Here is an 18,533-nt window from a genome sequence, read left to right on the forward strand (position 1 = left end):
TTCATCTTTTTTTTTTTTGACCAACATCTCCCTAACCCCTTTCCCAAATTTATTGATTTTTAAATATTAATTTAAAATAGTGAATGCAGTCACATAATCCAAAAATTCAAAAGGTATAAACATACAGAAAATCTCCTTCTATCTCTGTCCAGAGTCACTTGGGTCTCTTTCTTTAAGGCAACCAATATTAGTTTCTTATATATTCTTTCAGAGATGTTTGAGATATACAAGCTTGTAAATTGTAGCATATTATCCACATGATTTTCGACGCTTTTTTTTTCACTTCTATGTCTAGAAGTTAATTCCATATTGGTGACTTAAAACCTTCTTCATTTATTTTAGTGGCTGCATAGTCTATTGTAAGGATGTATCATAATTATTATTATTTTTTTATTTTTTTTTTTTTTTTGAGATGGAGTCTCGCTCTGTCGCCCACGCTGTAGTGCAGTGGCCAGATCTCAGCTCACTGCAAGCTCCGCCTCCCGGGTTTACGCCATTCTTCTGCCTCAGCCTCCCAAGTAGCTGGGACTACAGGCGCCCGCCACCTCGCCCGGCTAGTTTTTTGTATTTTTTTAGTAGAGTCGGGGTTTCACCATGTTAGCCAGGATGGTCTCGATCTCCTGACCTCGGGATCCGCCCGTCTCGGCCTCCCAAAGTGCTGGGATTACAGGCTTGAGCCACTGCGCCCGGCCTGGATGTATCATAATTATTTAACCAGTCTCTACTGATGGGCATTTAAGTTTTGCTATTTGATTTGCAGTTTACTATCATGAAAATTATTTGCTATTAGAAAAAGGGAGAATAGCAAAAAGTATTGTCTAAGATCAGAATTTTGTCGTGGACACCCACATCTGTGGGTCTTAGAATCATGAACCCTAAATATAAGTAGGTGGCAAGAGATGTATACCACATAGAGGTTAATATAACATATTGAATCACAATATCATGGATAATACCCCAACAGGATAGACAGGAAACACAGAAATGTCATCAACTCTTTCAGCAGTCTAGGCCAGGTTTAGCGTTTTTCAGGACCTAAGAGGGGATAACTGAAGACAGGTAGGATGTCCCCAGTTTGGCAGGGCCCTTTGGAGGAAGCTTGAAAGTTTCAACAGAGTACATTGGTTTTGTTTTGTTTTGTTTACTCTGGCTCTCAGGAACAGAGACTTGAGTTGATAACACTCATTGGTTCATGGCACAATGTCATCAGCGGTCCATGGAGATTCCTCTACTGTGCTTATTTCTTCCTCTTAACCCCCATTTCTGTCTTTCATTGCTCCTGTCCCCCATCATTCTAAGTCAATGTGTTTAATGTGTATATTTTTATGTGCAAAATGGATATGACGTTTTGTGCATGTGTGTGTATTTCAGATTTACAGCAATGACACTGGATTATAACTAATTCTCTTTCTTCTTCCACCTCCACTATGTTGTATGGTCCCTCCATGTTGTTACACAGACATCTAATTCACGGTCTCTAACTGCAGGGTGGTCACATCCATCACTTTGTATCCACCTGCTTTCTCAGCGAGGGACAGCCAGGGTGCCTCCTGCTCCTTGCCACCAGAAATTAAATTGCAGTTCACAACCTTGCACGTGGCCCTCTCTAGATCTGTGTGAGAATTTATCTAGTGTACACACCTGGGATAGAATTGCTGGATTGTACAATTATATATACTTAGTTTGACTAATTACTGCCAGATTACTCCCCCAGATGGCTCCTCAGCAGCAACAGCAGAACACCTGAGAGTTTTCCATCCCCATATGTTTGCCAGCTCTTGAAATGGTCTTGCTTTCTATTTTTTTTTCCAGTCAAGTGATATATCATAATTATTTGCATTTGCGTTTGTCTATTAGCAGATATTTTGAGCATCTCTTCAATGCTTGTGGGTCTTTTCAGTGTACTCCTCTGTAGATTGCCTGTTCCTACCCACTGTCTGTGCTTCTAGGGTTTCTGTCTTTTCCTTGTCAATGGGTAAGAATTTTTGATACAATGTGTTTTCCTCAATAATGTATAAGAGTTTCTTGTCAATTTTAGCTATGATAAATTCTTTTTCAATTTTCTCATCTGCCTGTTATCTTTGCCCTTCATTGAACCAAAAGTCCTACTTTTAAAGTAATAATATTAATCTTCTTAAAAATGTATGGTTGTGCTTTTGATGTTCTGTTTAATAAATCGTTCCCATCCTAGTTAACAAAGATACTCTCCTACATTTTCTCCTATTATATTTCTCAATTTATATTTTACATTTCAACACATCTGACTTCACCTCTATGTAGGTATTAGGAAGGGATTCAGTTTCATTTTTCTCCAAAGATAGTGGGACCTTTGAGCCAGTGTGCTTGAAAGAAGCAGAAGCTGCAGGCTGGAAGAGATGGAAGACAGGAGGAAATAAGATATCTGGGACCCACAGAGAAAGGTCATAGATGCATAATCCAGAGGCTCCATGTGACCTACCCTAGGAGGCACTCCTCCATCTGCGGTCTGTAACAAAATACTGAAAAAGCCAGCATGCAGCATACTTCTCTTACAAATAAAGCCGTTTGGAGGAATTTCCCAGCAGCACTGAAGTTCCGGTACATGGCTTTAAAAATATCCCCTGTACACAACAGAAGGACTTTCCCAAGTGGGAGGGAGAGTTGGGTGAGTAGGAAGAAAGGAAGCACCCGAGGGAGGCAGGCCAGAGCACATACAAGCAGGTAGCTGAGAATCGATTGCACTAAAGATGAGTCGGATGACAGAAAAATCAAAGAATTATTTCTGGTCCTCAAAGTTGAAAATCTACCCTTTTAGGAAAGGTAATTGGTTCCTTCCCAGTGTCTGAATCTTGAACATTCTTCTATTTCTAGTTTATTATCAACTGCCTGTGGTTAGACCCAGGTCTTATCAACCAATTAAAAAGGCCAAAGAAAAGCCCATGGAAAATGACCTAACCAAATTATAGGCAAATGTTTGATATTTCTAGACTTACAATATGCATATATTATAACAAATGCAAAGATGCCAGATTCTTTTAAAATTTTCTTCTTCGTAGATGGACCCAGCAGTCAGCCTTTCATTCTTCTGTGACTTTACCTCTACTAAGGAACCCCATCATAGCTTCAGGGAGGCTGTGAAATTGTCCTAAGACCGTAGCTCAAGGAGGATAAGAAAAAAATCTTGAGGGAAAGAAAAAAAAGCAAAAAATGTTCTCTTTTCAAATTTACAAAAGTGGTTCTTAAGAGCTGGAATTTTTCTTGACTGGCCAAAAGCAATGGCTACCCAGTGGGAGGAAAAAGCAGAAGGGAAATAAAAGGTCACAGGGAGCATTTTGTGTGTATGTGTTTTTTAAAATTTTTTTGTGAGTTTTTTTGTCCTGAATAATTTTTTTAATGCAAGAGGAAATTTAGTTTGATGTCTTCAATCTCTCTGCTAAGTCCTCTCTTTTTTTGTTCAAAAGAAAGAACATTTCTGATTGAAGGCATCTTCCAGCTTATTCACAAACTGAGAGTTATGCAAAGTATCCCAACTTTTAAAAGAAGTCAACAAGGTGTATTAAAGCTTATGACTTGCAAATAGAAGATATATGTCTTGTTAAATAGATTGCTCTTATGACACAATGTGGAATATTGTTAGGACTCTGGAGTTAAATCCTGGGATTCTTCTGCCCCTTACATAATGTGAGGTCTATGGTGATGTACTTACACTCTCTGAGCCTTGGTTTCTTCACTCAAAAAACTGAGATAATAATACTACCTACTTTATAGTGATATTAGAGTATTATATGCCACATACCTATTAAATGACTAAAAATACTACTGACAATACCAACTTCTAATGAAGGTGTGTGGCAGTTGAAACTCTCATATATTGCTGATGGGGATGCAAAATGGTACAGCCATTCTGGAAGAAGTTTTGTAGTTTTTTGTATGTAATCTTACATATGACCTAACAATCCCACTCTTGGATATTTTCCCAAGTGAAATGAATACTTATATTCACACACTATATGTAAATATTTACAGCAGTTTTATTTATGATCACCAAAACTGGAAGCAACCCAAAAGACTGGGAAAATGAATTAATAAGCTATGATACAGCCATACAATGGAAAATTACTCAGCAACAGAAAGGAATGAACTATTGATACACACAGGTTGGATGAATCTCAGAGGCATTAGGCTAGGTGAAAGAAACCAGTCTCAAAGGTTATATATTGTACAATTTCATTTATGTAACATTCTTGAAAAGACACAGGTATATTGACAGAAAAGAGGAGCTTGGTTGCCATGGATCTGCTCAGGGTTAAGGGTGGAGAAAGAGTTGACTGGAAGAGAACAGCAGCGAGTTTCATGAGCTAATGGAATTGTTCTGTGTCCTGATTGTGATAGTACTTTAAGAATCTATGCCTGTGTTAAATGTCGTAGAACTGGACACCAAAAAGGTCAATTTTACTGTATGACTTTAAAAAATAAAACTTTAAACAAGATTACATAAAATAATGCATATTTAATATAGTCCCTAGCAGACAGTAAATTTTATCTGTGAGGTCTTTCCAAGACTGGTATAGAGTATATCTCCATGCATCTAATTTAATAGAGCCAACTGGTAGAGTTCAATACAGTGTGCCCAGGTGAAACATAAGATAAAAGAAAATACTATAAACCATGTAAATAGTGCAGTGATTCTACCTGACCACCTCCTCAATACATATGTGCTTGGAGTGCAGGAGAGATGGGAAAAGTGAATCTGATCTTCCACATTTGGTGCCAGTTCCCACATGCTCCTCTCATGGTATGGACATCTCTCTGTACTGAATGTGCTACTAGTGTTTCAAGATAAGAACATTTCCTAAAATATGGCCTCCAAACGCAAGCCGACTACTTATTCTGGTAGTAATCCAAAGAAACAGGAATATGTCTAGACAGTGGGAAAAAACTGACTGTGTTGGGTTTATTGACATTCAATTTGATGTCTTCCTAAAAGATTATAAATGGTAATTTTGGCTATATGCAACTCTTGCCATACGCACTCATATGATTTAAAATCAGCTCTGTTGCTCAGAGAAGAGAAAACTCATTGATATTTAATGCAGATTGTCATATACACCTGCTTGATTGGCTGTTTGGAATTGCTAATAGTCCTTAAGCAATGCTTCTAGAAAATACACCAGCCATTATGACAGCTCAAGGACGGGCAGACCGCAGAGACACTCAGACCCAATGACAAATGCAGGTTGACTTCCGCACCTCCTATAGTTTCAGTTTAATGAAGGTAAATAGTCTAGTGTGTTATCCTACCCCCAAATGAATGAGTCTTGACCTCAAAGAACTCTTTGGCAGTGGTATTTAAAAGCTGGGACATACTCTTCATGGTTGAGAGTCTGTAGATTATTCACCTTTTAAAGTCAGATTTAATTTCTGGAAAAGTAAATGTAATTTTCAGTTAAATCTTATGTTTGGTAAGATAATTCTGTTAGAGATACCAATTTTGGTAAAAAATATATTGTTATATATGTTTATATATAATAATACATATAATGTATATACATATATATACATACATATATACATATATACACATATATATACATATATATATAGAGAGAGAGAGACATGCCTAGGAAGCAAGGAAGCTGGTTTTAGGGGTCTCCCAAACTGTTTGAGACATGTATAGACTGGAAAACGTTAACAGGCTAGGAAATTGCTTTTTAAATGTCTTCAGCTCAGTGTCAGTCTTTCAAATTGACTTCTTTGAAGGTAGAATATTAACATGAAAGTATGTATTCTAGCATTTATTAGTTGAGTCTCATCTCTCCTGAGCCTTTGTTTTGTTAAGGTGCACAATCTTGATGTAATCTTAATTTTTGTTTGATTGAAAAATCCAAATTGAGCAATGCATAGACTTACAAAAGAACATAATAATTGCTAATATTTTACTGTATAACTACATTGAATTATGTTGAAGGAACTCTCCTAAGCATTTGACAAGTATTATTTTATTTAATCCTCACATCTACTTTCTGTGAAAGCTACTATGCTATACCCATTTTACAGTAGAGGGCTGAGATCCAGAGAGGTTAAGTAACTTGCTAGTGGCCAAACGGGTGGTAGGTAAGTTGTAGAGTCAAGGCTGCTTGATAAGGTCTGCCTGACACCTGAGTGCCTGCTTCCCAGTCTCCTTGCTAAGTTGCCTTCCAGGAAAGGCATGGAAAATGATTAGAATGGTAACAAAGCAATCCAAGACAGGATATGAGAACCAATCGGGATACAGGACACGACTGGGGATTCAAAGTGAGTTAGGGAGAAGAGGTACAAAGAGGCGAACAAACCCTTGTTCTGATTCTCTCCATTTGAAATAATGCCCAGAGTAATCCATCATTTATTATTATTATATTTTTTAAGATGGAGTCTTGCTCTGTCACTCAGGCTGGAGAGCAGTGGCGCAATCTCAGCTCACTGCAAACTCCAAATCCTGGGTTCAAGCAATTTTCCTGTCTCAGCCTCCTGAGTAGCTGGGACTACAGGTGCATACCACCACACCCAACTAATTTTTTTGTATTTTTAGTAGAGCTGGGATTTCGCCATGTTGGCCAGGCTGCTCTTGAACTCCTGACCTCGTGATCCACTCATTCTGTCCTCCCAAAGTGCTGGGATTATAGGCGTTAGCCACTGTGCCCAGCCCATCATTTATTATTTAACCTAAATATTTAATCTATTAATTCACTCAATAAGTATGACTGATCTCCTATTACATGCTGAGTTCTGAATTAGCTAGGCACACAGAGTTGAATCTACCAAGGCTTCTGATTTTTTTTCCATTTTATTTTTAGTTGACATGTAATAATTGTACATATTTATAGGATACAGAGTGATATTTCAGTATGTGTATACAATGTATGCAGATCAAAACAGGATAATTAACATATCAATTACCTCATTTATGATTTCTTTGTGTTGTGAACATTCAAAATCATCTCTTCTAGCTTTTTGAAAATATACAACAAATTATTAAAGAGCTTTTGGTCTATTATATGAGCTATTATTTACTTTAAAACATCTCATCATAGACAATGTATTATAGATACATGTGTGTTTATTTTACACTCTAATCAAAAATACATACTTCAGAGTGATCAACCAGCCCCTAATTATTACAGTCATACCCCAGAAGGGCTGCTACAAGAGTTTCAGCTCTTTATTTCTAATCAACAATGTGTTTTGTTTATTGGCATAATAAATTATTTTCTATCATGCTAGTAAACAAAAGTGTTTCCATTAGTGCAATTAGTGTGTTCAAGAGGTAGATTGGCTAAAAATAGTATGGAAACATACTCCATCCTTGCATGACAGGGTATGAGAATCTTCTGACCTCAGTGGTCTTTATATCTAGTTAAATGCCAGATTTTTGTGTATAAAAACTTATGGAGACTGTAGATGTTATCTTCCACCAGGAGAGGATCACCCCTTTCCTCTGTGGGGCAGATAGACTGAGGCTGGGAGAAGCATCTTCCCCAAGCTTGTGACTGGGCTGCGTGTATCTTGGGTTTGTTCCTGTTCCCAGAATGAGGCCCTTCTTCTAAGTGAGAACATGAAGTATGGACCAGGACCCCAGTGCCTGGGAGATCTTTGACTTCTCAGTGCTCACAGAATACAGAAAACTCCCATTTGCTTTTCAGAATTTTTTTGATTTTTAATCTCCTGTTCCACGCAGCTTCAGAATTCTGAAATTTCTTAAAGGGAAACCAGCTGTGTGTTTGAGGCTCCTCAAGTCTCCAGCGAATTCTAGCCTCACATAAATGCCAAAACTTCTGCTTTCCTATCCCAACAGTGGCCCTCTGTTGGGCCAAGCAAGATGCTTAGCTCTGGCCATACCTGGAACTGGCCAAAGCTGCCAGGGAACAGGCTACTGCAAACAAGTCACCTCACCACTGCCCCCAGGCCCCATGAACCAGAGTTCCTCTCCAGCAGTCAGTGTCTTCGCAGAACCATGAACTGGAGGAAAGTTCTGCTCTGCTTTTCTAAGATTTTTAAACTTAGTTTCTAAGTCTGCCACTGGGCTCAGCTTCAGGATTGAGCAAATGTCTTCCAGAAGAAACTAGCTGTGGGTTAAGGCCATTGAAATCACCAGTTGGGTCACCTCTTTACTGCGTACCTGCCCCAGTCTCTGCTGTTTTCTCCCTCCCTGGCAACAGCAGCCCCTTGCTGGAGCCAAGAAAGGCTTCTCAGCCTCATGGTCACACCTAGAACTAGACAAATGCCCCCTAGGAAAAAGCTGCAAAGATCCCTCCCTCACCCCTCTGGGATTTTCCCATCTGGAATTTTAGCCCATCCAGTCCTCATTGCTTTTGCAGCTCTCTGATGCCTTGAAACAGATGTGTTTTTTGAATTTGATCTAGCTTTTTTTCAGTTGTGTTCCCGTGGGAGTGTTAAGCTGCCATAAACCACTCTATTCTAAGTGGAAAGCCCCATCTGCACTTTTGAAATGGCAGCCAATGCAGGACCCAGGTTGCTGGTGGGAAGGACTCTGCATGATGCCAGCCATAGTGTTGAATCCATCTTGCCCCCAGAATAGTATCCATTTGTGTCCAATGAGACTTTCACACAAAGTATGAAACTAAAAGGATAGAACTGGGATTCAAGAAGATTGCCAAACAGGTTCTAGACTGTTTGGTGTCTGCTTTCTAAAAAAAAAAAAAAAAAAAAAAAAAAAAAAAAAAAAAAAAAAAAAAAAAAAAGTGTGAAAGGTCTGGGTTTGAGAATTTTCTTTTTGTTTTTTTGAGACAGACTTTTGCTCTGTCGCCCAGGCTAGAGGGCAGTGGCACAATCTCAACTCATTACAACCTCTGCCTCCCAGGTTCAAGCAATTCTCCTGTCTCAGCCTCCCAAGTAGCTGGGATTACAGGTGCATGCCGCATGCCTGGCTAATTTTTTTGTATTTTTAGTAGAGCTGGGATTTCACCATGTTGGCCAGGCTAGTCTTGAACTCCTGACTCAGGTGATCCACCCTCCTTCGGCATCTCAAAGTGCTGGGATTACAGACGTCAGTCACCGTGCCCAGCTAAGAGTTACTTTCATTATAACCTGGTAGGAAAGCTGCAGGGGAGGAGATCCTAAACTAAATTACCTCTAAATTTTTGAAGGTTACAAGTTCTTAAAAAAAGAACCTAATAATTGAGAATGACCAAATTGGCTTAGATCCATTCTCAACAGAGTCCAATTTCTTTCTTTCTGACTGACATCACTTCTTTAGTAATAAGTGCTATAAATAAACAAACCTGTGTGTAAAGCATTATTTCCTGTTCCTTCTGCTCTAAAAATTAACTTTCCACTGAACAACTTCGTTTACCTGGTCCATGAGGTCCACAAGTATGTAAATACATTTGTTTTACACCTCTGTATCCCCTCAATTGTTTTAAAAACATCAATTCTATGTCTTCTCAGTCTTTGTATTTTCTCACTTGAGTGCTTATTTTCCCATTTGTATATTTACTAAAATCCCTAATTCTAATTTTAACCGATCTTTCCCAGAGACTTTTCTTCTCCAGCTCTGTATTTATTTATCCAAAGATTTACTAAGTATTGCCTTATTATATCCAGAGTTACGTACTGTACATAGCCACATCTCAATTTTGTAGCTAAGAAAGACAATATTTGATTTCATATATCTGAAGGTAATTGATATTTGATTGGAGAACTACCATTTTAATACAAAACAGAGAATCTAAAGCACTCTATACCTTGTCTGTCAATTTCTCACCAAACCTTAGCATACTGTCTTACACATACTGGGCATTTAGCAGCTATGCTAATGTATTAATCAATGAAAAGTATATTAAATTCATTCAGGGAGTAAGTAAAAGTACACATATGATTTGTAATATCTCCCATGTTCTTCTCTTGAATCTCGTCTAAAATAAAAGCCCATGTTGTAGACTCAGAAACCTATTTGTTGCTTCAGGCCAAAAGAAGAAAGAAAAACTTTGTTTAAAAGAAGCAATCTTTGCTTCTGAAAGAACAATCTGAAAGCAATCTTTGCTTCTGAAAGAGTGAGGATAGAAGACATATCAAAAGAGAGAGCTTCCCAAATCATTCTTGAAAGGGCATAGAAAACAGGCATAGGGGAAGGTTTACATTCAAAGAAAGAATGATAAAGATGTGAAAAGGCAAGAATATAGAGGTGTCGAAAAGTACACTTAGATTAAAGAAGACAGTACACTGTGTTGACTTTCTAGGTAGAAACTACAAGGAAATGTGATAGTGAGGAACCCTGGAGCAAGATAGGAAGAAGGAAGCTTATTTCACTAACTTCTCTTTCAGACCCTAAGGCTTCACCTACACTGAAGTTTGCACATTACCAGGACTCTGAGCACCATGCCGGGAGGGTGAGTTAAGGGAGAAAAAAAGTGTTTGTGCACCTTGATATTTATGAAGATCTGTTGGAGACCATCCATGTGCTGAAGCCACCATTTATTTTGCTTGTGGAGGTTTTCTCTTATTTGGTTCTTTTAAAACAGGAAGAAAAACCAGAAAGAAATGATTTCTAAAAATCCTTTCTCTCAACAAAACACATGTTTCTGACTCCATCTTCACTCACCTTCTCTGGGGAGGACTTCTGCCCAAGTTGATATGATGATAACGCATGTTAGGAATGCGTTTAACATAACAATGCTGTGCACAACACATTTGAGCATTTATCCATGAGGATATGTGATGCTGGCAAATTGAAGGCTGGTTCCAATTTGCTTGTGGATAGACACAGAAGACTAAGTCCAATGCAAAAGTGCAGAGTAAACATTTGATAAATACGGTCAAATGAATCAACCAATGAATGAACACAAAACAAGTTGAACCATACATATGTAAAGAAAACACCATAGAAAGAGTCATCTAAGCTCTCTGCTTGGTCATAGATTTATCACATCATCAACAATTTATTTCATCAACAATTTATTGCGTCAACAAATGAAACAGTAAAATGAATCCAAACTTGCTTTGTACATCTGAAAAAATTGCTGGCAGATAAAGGTATCTCAAAAAAAAAAAAAAAAGGAGACAGAAGTTTTACATCTTATATATGCAGGTCCTGATTAAAAAATAAGAAAACAGACTGAGCACAGTAGCTCATGCCTGTAATCCCAACACTTTGAGAGGCTAAAGTGGGAGCATCACATGAGCCCAGGAGTTTGAGACCAGTCTGGGCAACGTAGTGAACCTCCATTTCTATTAATTAAAAAAATAATAATAAGAAAGCAAAACAAAAACATTGCTTCATCCAATTAGAACATACACTGAAAAACAAAAGGATGTCAGGCCTAAGTTTGGATTCTTGCTTCATCTCTTCTGTTTGCTTCAGGAATGTTACTTAACGCCAGTGAGCCTTTTTCCTCATCTTTGAAATGTGATACCCATACTTATTTGGAAGTGAATTAACCTAGTACATATACTAAGTAAACTCATGAAGGTAAAGGCCTTGTGGGTTCTTTTCACTTGATAAGAATTTTCTATTTAGATTCCTTTTTCTTCTTGGAGTATGTACAGTATGTTCGCTGCTGACTATAAAGTAATGTGCTCATGCCATTTTTGAGGATAAAGGAGAATTTATTAGGTTGATCAGAGGAGCATGCAGTAAGAATATAATAAGTACACTGATGCCAAGAAAAGGTTTCTTCTTATCCGATTACTGCTCTTGTTTTCTTTGGACATTTCATCTCCAAATCCACCTCACGCCTACATTAAACAGTCTTCTGGAACATAGATGCATGAAGGGGCCTAATAAAGGTTTGATCTTTTTTGGTTAGGTCACTTCTTTCCCCTCTAGAAATTTATCTCAGGCTCACTATGTGCAGTCCCTGTACAGAAGCTTTTATTGTTCATTTCCAGAATGCAGACATTGCCATGCTGATAGGTGGGTTCAGACCGCCATGTCTATCAACTCATCATTTTCTTGGAGCAGACAGTCTTGGATGGCTTTAAAATAAGGCTGAGAGATCAATCATAAGACCATGAAGAACAGTCGCGGTTTTCTTTTGGCAAGAGCAGCAATTCCCGAACTTTAGTCATTTTAATGTGATGGCCATGATTTTTGTCACGTCGGCACACCAACTCATCTTTATGTTTTGATCATAGTTGCTTAATGCTTCCTTAATATTGTTTTAAAACACCTCCTCTTTTTACCCAAAATTATTTAAAATGAAAGTTTATATTATTATTTTCATTGTTAAAAAAATCACCATAAAAAGAAAAATTTTTAAAGTATAAATTCTAACTAGAAGTCTAAGATTCTGAGCTTCTGACCTGCTTTTTTTAAAGATGGAGTTTATGAAGTGTAAAAGATATGTGTTAAAGATTTGTAGCTCTGAACTTAGACTTTCTGCTTGATGAAATCAGCACTGAGAAGGAATCCCAGCACTTTGGGAGGCCGAGACAGGTGGATCACGAGGTCAGGAGATCAAGACCATCCTGGCTAACACAGTGAAACCCCGTCTCTACTAAAAAATACAAAAAAAAAACTAGCCGGGCGAGGTGGCGGGCGCCTGTAGTCCCAGCTACTCGGGAGGCTGAGGCAGGAGAATGGCCTGAACCCGGGAGGCGGAGCTTGCAGTGAGCTGAGATCCGGCCACTGCACTCCAGCAAGGGGGACAGAGTGAGACTCCGTCTCAAAAAAAAAAAAAAAAAAAAAAAAAAAGAGAAGGAATTGAAAAGGGAATCACTTCCTCATCCTGTGGGTCAAGAAGATGTAATGCTTTATCTAAGGACTGTCAGTAATGAAGAAGTGCCTGTTATAGGGGGGTGCTAAGGGCAACCCCATTTCTCTGGTTATAGGGATCTGCAACCTCAGTGGGGCCCAAGACGGGTACATTTGGGTCACGGCCAATATGCAGAGAAAGAGAGAACACACACCTTTTTGCTGAGTACCCTGTTATGTAGATATTTCACAAATATTGGTTCCCTGGAAGCCCCTCCCACCTTCCCTCTCATCCTTGTAAGTTCTTCCTCACATCCCACCTTAATATAAACAATAACCAGTTATTACTGTGGGTTCCCTATGTGCCAAGCAGTTTCATGTATCATTTCATTCAATCTTCACTACAGTTTAATCATTTTATGACTGAGGAAACTTAATTTATAACTGAAGCAACTTGCCCCAAATTGCCCAAGGGCAGGGATCTCTTATGATTTGGGGTTCTACCACCAAGATATAATTAGAGATAAGGATGTTATTTAGCTAATTAAGTCAAATAGACAAAACAAACCATTTACCTCAATTATCTGAATTTTGGCTCACCATTCTTAAAGTTTGGCTCAGAAATTATACTCTTCTTTTTTCTAGGAACAGTTTTGTTTTGTTTTTGGCTTGGGTAATCTGGCTTATTGCCTCGGTTCCCTCATCAGTGACTACCACAGTATTGTTCTCAGAACCATTTCATAAATATACATGGAGAGAGGAAGTAAGGGAGAAAGAGAGAAGGGGAGAGAAGGAGGGCAGGAGGGAGGGAGAAGGATGCCTCTTTGTTAGCAAACTCACTGGACGTGTATTCCTGAGAATGGAGGTCTGCACCTAATGATTGCTAATAAGCCTCATCACCTTTGGTCACTTCCCCTACTATAGATGGTTCACTGTGTTTCTGTTACCCTCAGCCCTAAAATGGAGCTCACAGAATTGGCCCTAACCTCCTCACATGGCTGTGACAATCTAATGAGTGTATGTTTGCAGAAGTATTATACCCATAAACACGTTGCTTCAGATGGGATTCTTCCTGGTGATTTAATTGGGTGCTCTGCCCTCCTAGGGAGCTGCAGCTTTGCAGGACTCTCTAGAACTATAGTGACAGCCAGCCATCACTTTAGGGATAATACTAAGTAAGAAACTCTTGATCCTATCTAAATTCTCCATGCCTTGTATGTGCAAATGTGAAAAGCCAGAAACACCATTCCCAGTTCCATGGTCTATTAATAATAATCTTTCAGCTCCAAAACAATTCCATTGTTCTGAATGAATTTAACATATCCTTGCTCCATTATTCAAATTCAAACATCACCTCCATGAACAAAACAAGACAAGACACATTTGCCAAAAACAAAAACATGTTTTGCCTCAAATTTCTCGTTTGACAATTTTGGGGGTAATAATTAGGTGAGTAAATGTTTCAGCTGCCTAATTCATTTTGCTTATATGTGTGAGCATCCATAATATGGTTATATTTATAAACTATAAAGATGTTTCTGCTATATCTGAATTTTTAAAAGTCAGTACCTGCTGAAATTCTGTCCTATTTGCAAACAAGAATGTTTGGCCCCTCACTTTTCCATTTAGCTTAAAAAATCTCATAAGTATCTTAATAAATATAGGGTTGACGCGGTTCTTATACATTTATGGGCATGTTATCACAATAAGACCTTTATTTCCTAGTTATAAAATATTTTTAAATTACCCTTTGAACTGCCACTCAGCTTATGGAGTCTATGACAGTTTTTTGTTTTGTTTTGTCTTCAAACTGAAGCACTGAACCGACAACAGTCACAGGCTTGTTGAGTTTAGATTTGTCTCAACTCCTCTTGTCAATGTCAAGTAACTTCTACAAGTGTGCCAAGATGTTTAGTTCTGTTGCCTGCAGGTTAACTGCATGAGTCCCAAAGTCTTCAAGACTCAGGGAAATCTGTGATTGTGAGAAACAACCACCCACCCCCCAAAAAACTTTCCCACCTGGAAGACTTCTAACTGAAGAGTGAAAAGGATATCTCTTAGGGACTAGGGGAGATGTACCAAAGCAACTAAGAGTGGAGATACATTTTAAGGCTATCTTGTTGTATAAATCAACATGAGGTTTTGCACACGTAACTGGAGTTGAATACATGACTACCCACCTGTACCCCTGAACCCATCTATTTATCCCCCATCTCCAGAGCTACCACCCTTGTTCAAATACTTTCTTGGAGAATAGCAATAATATCTTAGTTGTTCTCCCGACACCAACCCTACCCTCCTATACTCCAGTGTTCACACGGCAGCCAAAGTAATCTTTGAAAACACAGAACTGATCTTGTCACTTCCCTAGCTTAAGAAAGAAAAGACAGTGATTTCTCAAAACTCTTCAAAGTAAGGCCAATGACCTCAGCGTCGTGCCCTCTGACCTGGCTGGTTTCATCATACACTGCTCCCCTCTGGCTTCTGTGCTCCAGCCTCAAACTCCTGTGCACTTGGTAAGGAGTCTTTCTCCCCTCTTCTCCACCTATATGGGAAGCAGTGGAGTGTGGTTAAGAGAATGGGTTCTGGAAAATAATAGGCAGGGCTGTATTGAGTTACTACATGAAAAGTGCTTAGAGTCAACCCTGATACCTAGTCTACACTCAGTGATAGCTGTTTCAGGAGCTTACTCAACTTTCAGCTTTCAGCTGAAATAGCATTTCCCTTGGGAGGCCATTCCAACTCCCGCAGGCCAAGCCTGGACAACCTATTAGGTACACTCACAACTTCTTCCACTTCTTTAAGGTACTTGTCACAATTTGTAGTTATGTGTGACTATTTGATTGATTTCTGTCTCCCCTGCTAGGCTATAAACTCAGCGAGGTCAGGAATCATGACTATTTTGTTCACCATTTATCATACTCTGAGCACTTAACTTGGAGCCTATAGTCTACTGTGTGTGTGTGTATATATATACATATATATATATAGAGAGAGAGAGATTTGGGGTCTCACTGTGTTGCCCAGATTGGTCTCAAACTCCTGGCCTCAAGCAAACTTCCTGCTTTAGCCTCCCAAGTCACTCGGATTACAGGTGTGAGCCACCATGTCTGGTTAGTCAATATATATTCATCAAGGGATGTTGAAGGAATAAAAAGTAGATGGATGGATAGATAAATGGATAGATGGGTGGGTGGGTGGGTGGGTGGGTGGGTGGATGGATGGATAGATAGATGGATGGATGGATGGATGGACAGATGGATGAGTATATCTGGTGAAGTGTTAAACTAGGTAAGATAAAGCCCCAAAAAGAATATTAGAAATCTAAATAAACATGGATCTTGTGGAAATAAAGACAAATGTAGGGTGGTACAGAAGAGAAGAAGGAGAGTTATCTGAAATTTTCACAGATATTTACTTTCGGTGAGAGGGAGTGCTCACGCTGAAGCTTCCTGGTAAGCAAAAGGAGGACGGTCTTTAGCCGAGGCCTCACAGCATAACGCTAAAGAGCACAGACTCTGACACCTATCAGGCCTGATTTGAATTCCAGCTCCACTGCTCCCAAGCTATCCACAGAGAACATGTTATTTCACATCCCTAAGTTCCATTTTTCCTGCTTTAGAATTGGGTAACAGTAATGCCCTCCCATGAAGATATTAGGAGGCTTAATTGAATTTTGGAGGTAAAGTGATGCCCTCAGTGCCTTGAGCATAGTCATAAGAAACTGCCACCCCAAGCTCAATCTTAAAATCCTCAAAGGAGCAACACGGTTCATACTGCTGTGTTGTAAGGGGCAGGAGGAATTGCAAGTGAATCACAATAACCTTGCAGAAAATCTGCTTCTGCTTCTGCAAGATGGGACACACAGCAGCCATATCTTACAGGGACAAGTTGCTCCATGTATCTTGTGCCTAAATTGCTATTCCTCTTCTTCTCACCCCCTATGATGAACCCTGGATCCTTAAGGGTCAGCTGATATTTTCACTGTTGTCAAAACTAACTTCCTAATTACTTGAATTACTATAACTTGAATTTTTTCAAATATGTATAATTTCCCAGAGACCACTAATTTTCTTTTCATAAAATAAAGTCCTAAAATAATCTAGTTGTGTCCTTTCCCCATAGGCCTTACCAAAAAAAAAAAAAGAAAGAAATATGTACTTTTGAAATCACCTCATGTCTCCTGGATTTCCTCATTCAGCAGCAAAAAAAATTTAATAATGGACCCAGCACAATTCACAGGGAGGGGAGGAAAATCTGCCACCCCAGTCCTCAAGGGAAGAGACATGAAGCTGATCGCAGAGTGAAAATTTAATCTCTGCCTGAGGTTCTAAAGAAAAGGGGGTCTGAGCTGATTGTTCAATTACACACTCAGTAAGCACATGGTTGTGTTATCCTTGCTGAAAAAGGGCAGTGAGCCAGGCTTTCATTCTTGTGTTCAACATATGGGATACTGCAAAGACCACACAGATGGCAGACGACACAGAATAACCCACTTCACAAAGGCAAAAAGTGAGTTTCTGTCTGGTGGTAACACAGATTGGGTGATTGTGGCTGGCAGGCCCAATTAGTTGTAGGCTTGATATGGCCGTGGGGAGTGAGGGGCCCAACCATCGATTTCCATAATATAGACAGCTCTTAGATTTTACTAGAAATTATCCCAAATCTTATGGGAATATCTGTACTTGTGAACACACAATTTCCTCCATAAAATTCAGATGATTTCAGATCGTTAGTGATTCTGTACTAAACTAGTTTTCTCTGGCTAAGAACGCTTTTTCATACCCCTTTTACTTTCTCTTCCTTTTCTTCACTGGCACTAACATTGACTTTTTTCAGAAGCAGTTTTCCACAAAGAAATCGAATCATTTTTTATTATTTCTTAAGAGTCGTGGCACATATGGTGAGGAAGGAACAATGAAGCCATGCGGAGATGGGGATATGGAAGGTGGGCAGGAGGCTAGGCTCCTTCACCCACTAGACCAGACATATGAATACACATCAGGGGAAGAAAAGGAAACGAACTTTATTGATATCTACCCTTTCCATGGTATGATGAGAGTTCCTTTCATGTCATGTAGTCTTACTGCAGAGTCTATACTCATAAACACTGTTCTTTATAGGCACTCTGCAAGGTTTGACCTTATTATGCCCATGTAATGACACGAAAACTGAGACCTGAGAAGGTCAAGAAGAAAAATTTCTTAGCCGTGAGTAGGGTCTTTATGGACCTGTTCTATAAACAACAACAAAGCATGGTGACATTTTGCTTCATGGCAACAACAGGTCTCAACCGCAGATATGTATGTATCAGAGTTACTTAGAACTTCTGAAAATGAAGGTGTCCATGCACTGTTCCTGATCTACGGAATTAGAATACATCACCTTAAAGGCTAGTCAGCAATTTCATTCCGTAGATAATCCTGCTAATTATGAAGCATAACTCATTTATCTCATTTAATTTTGCAATGGCCCTTAAGGGAACTACTCTTAGGATTCCTATTTTATTGATGAGGAAAAAGGTAAAGAGAAGTCTAGGAACATGCCCAGTGTCACACAGGAAGTGATGGAGGCAGAATTCAGACCCAGGTTGTTCATGCCTGAATTTTTCCCACTACATATTCATTGTCTTTCCAACATTCAGGATGCTTCAAAAGACCACAGGGCTTTTGGTGCCCAGACATTTCTACTATTTTTCCAAAATCTATTAAAAATGGGGAGGGGGGAGCATCTATGAATATAATTACTACCTAGTATTTCCATAGTAATTTTTAATGTAAAAGGACTATGTATTTATTATGCTATTTAATCCTCACAACAACCTAGAAGGAAAACGTTATTTTTCTTATTTTACAGACAGAAAATT

The 18,533-nt window shown here is 38.9% G+C and overlaps 1 protein-coding gene across 1 annotated transcript in view; it reads right to left on the bottom strand.

The window, feature by feature from the left end:
- The window catches only part of HMHB1 (histocompatibility minor HB-1), a 57,448-nt gene that overhangs the window by 11,382 nt on the left and 27,533 nt on the right, over nt 1–18,533 (bottom strand). The window lies entirely within an intron of this gene.

Source organism: Macaca thibetana, chromosome 6, assembly GCF_024542745.1.
Source record: "Macaca thibetana thibetana isolate TM-01 chromosome 6, ASM2454274v1, whole genome shotgun sequence".
Classification (NCBI taxonomy): Eukaryota; Metazoa; Chordata; class Mammalia; order Primates; family Cercopithecidae; genus Macaca; species Macaca thibetana.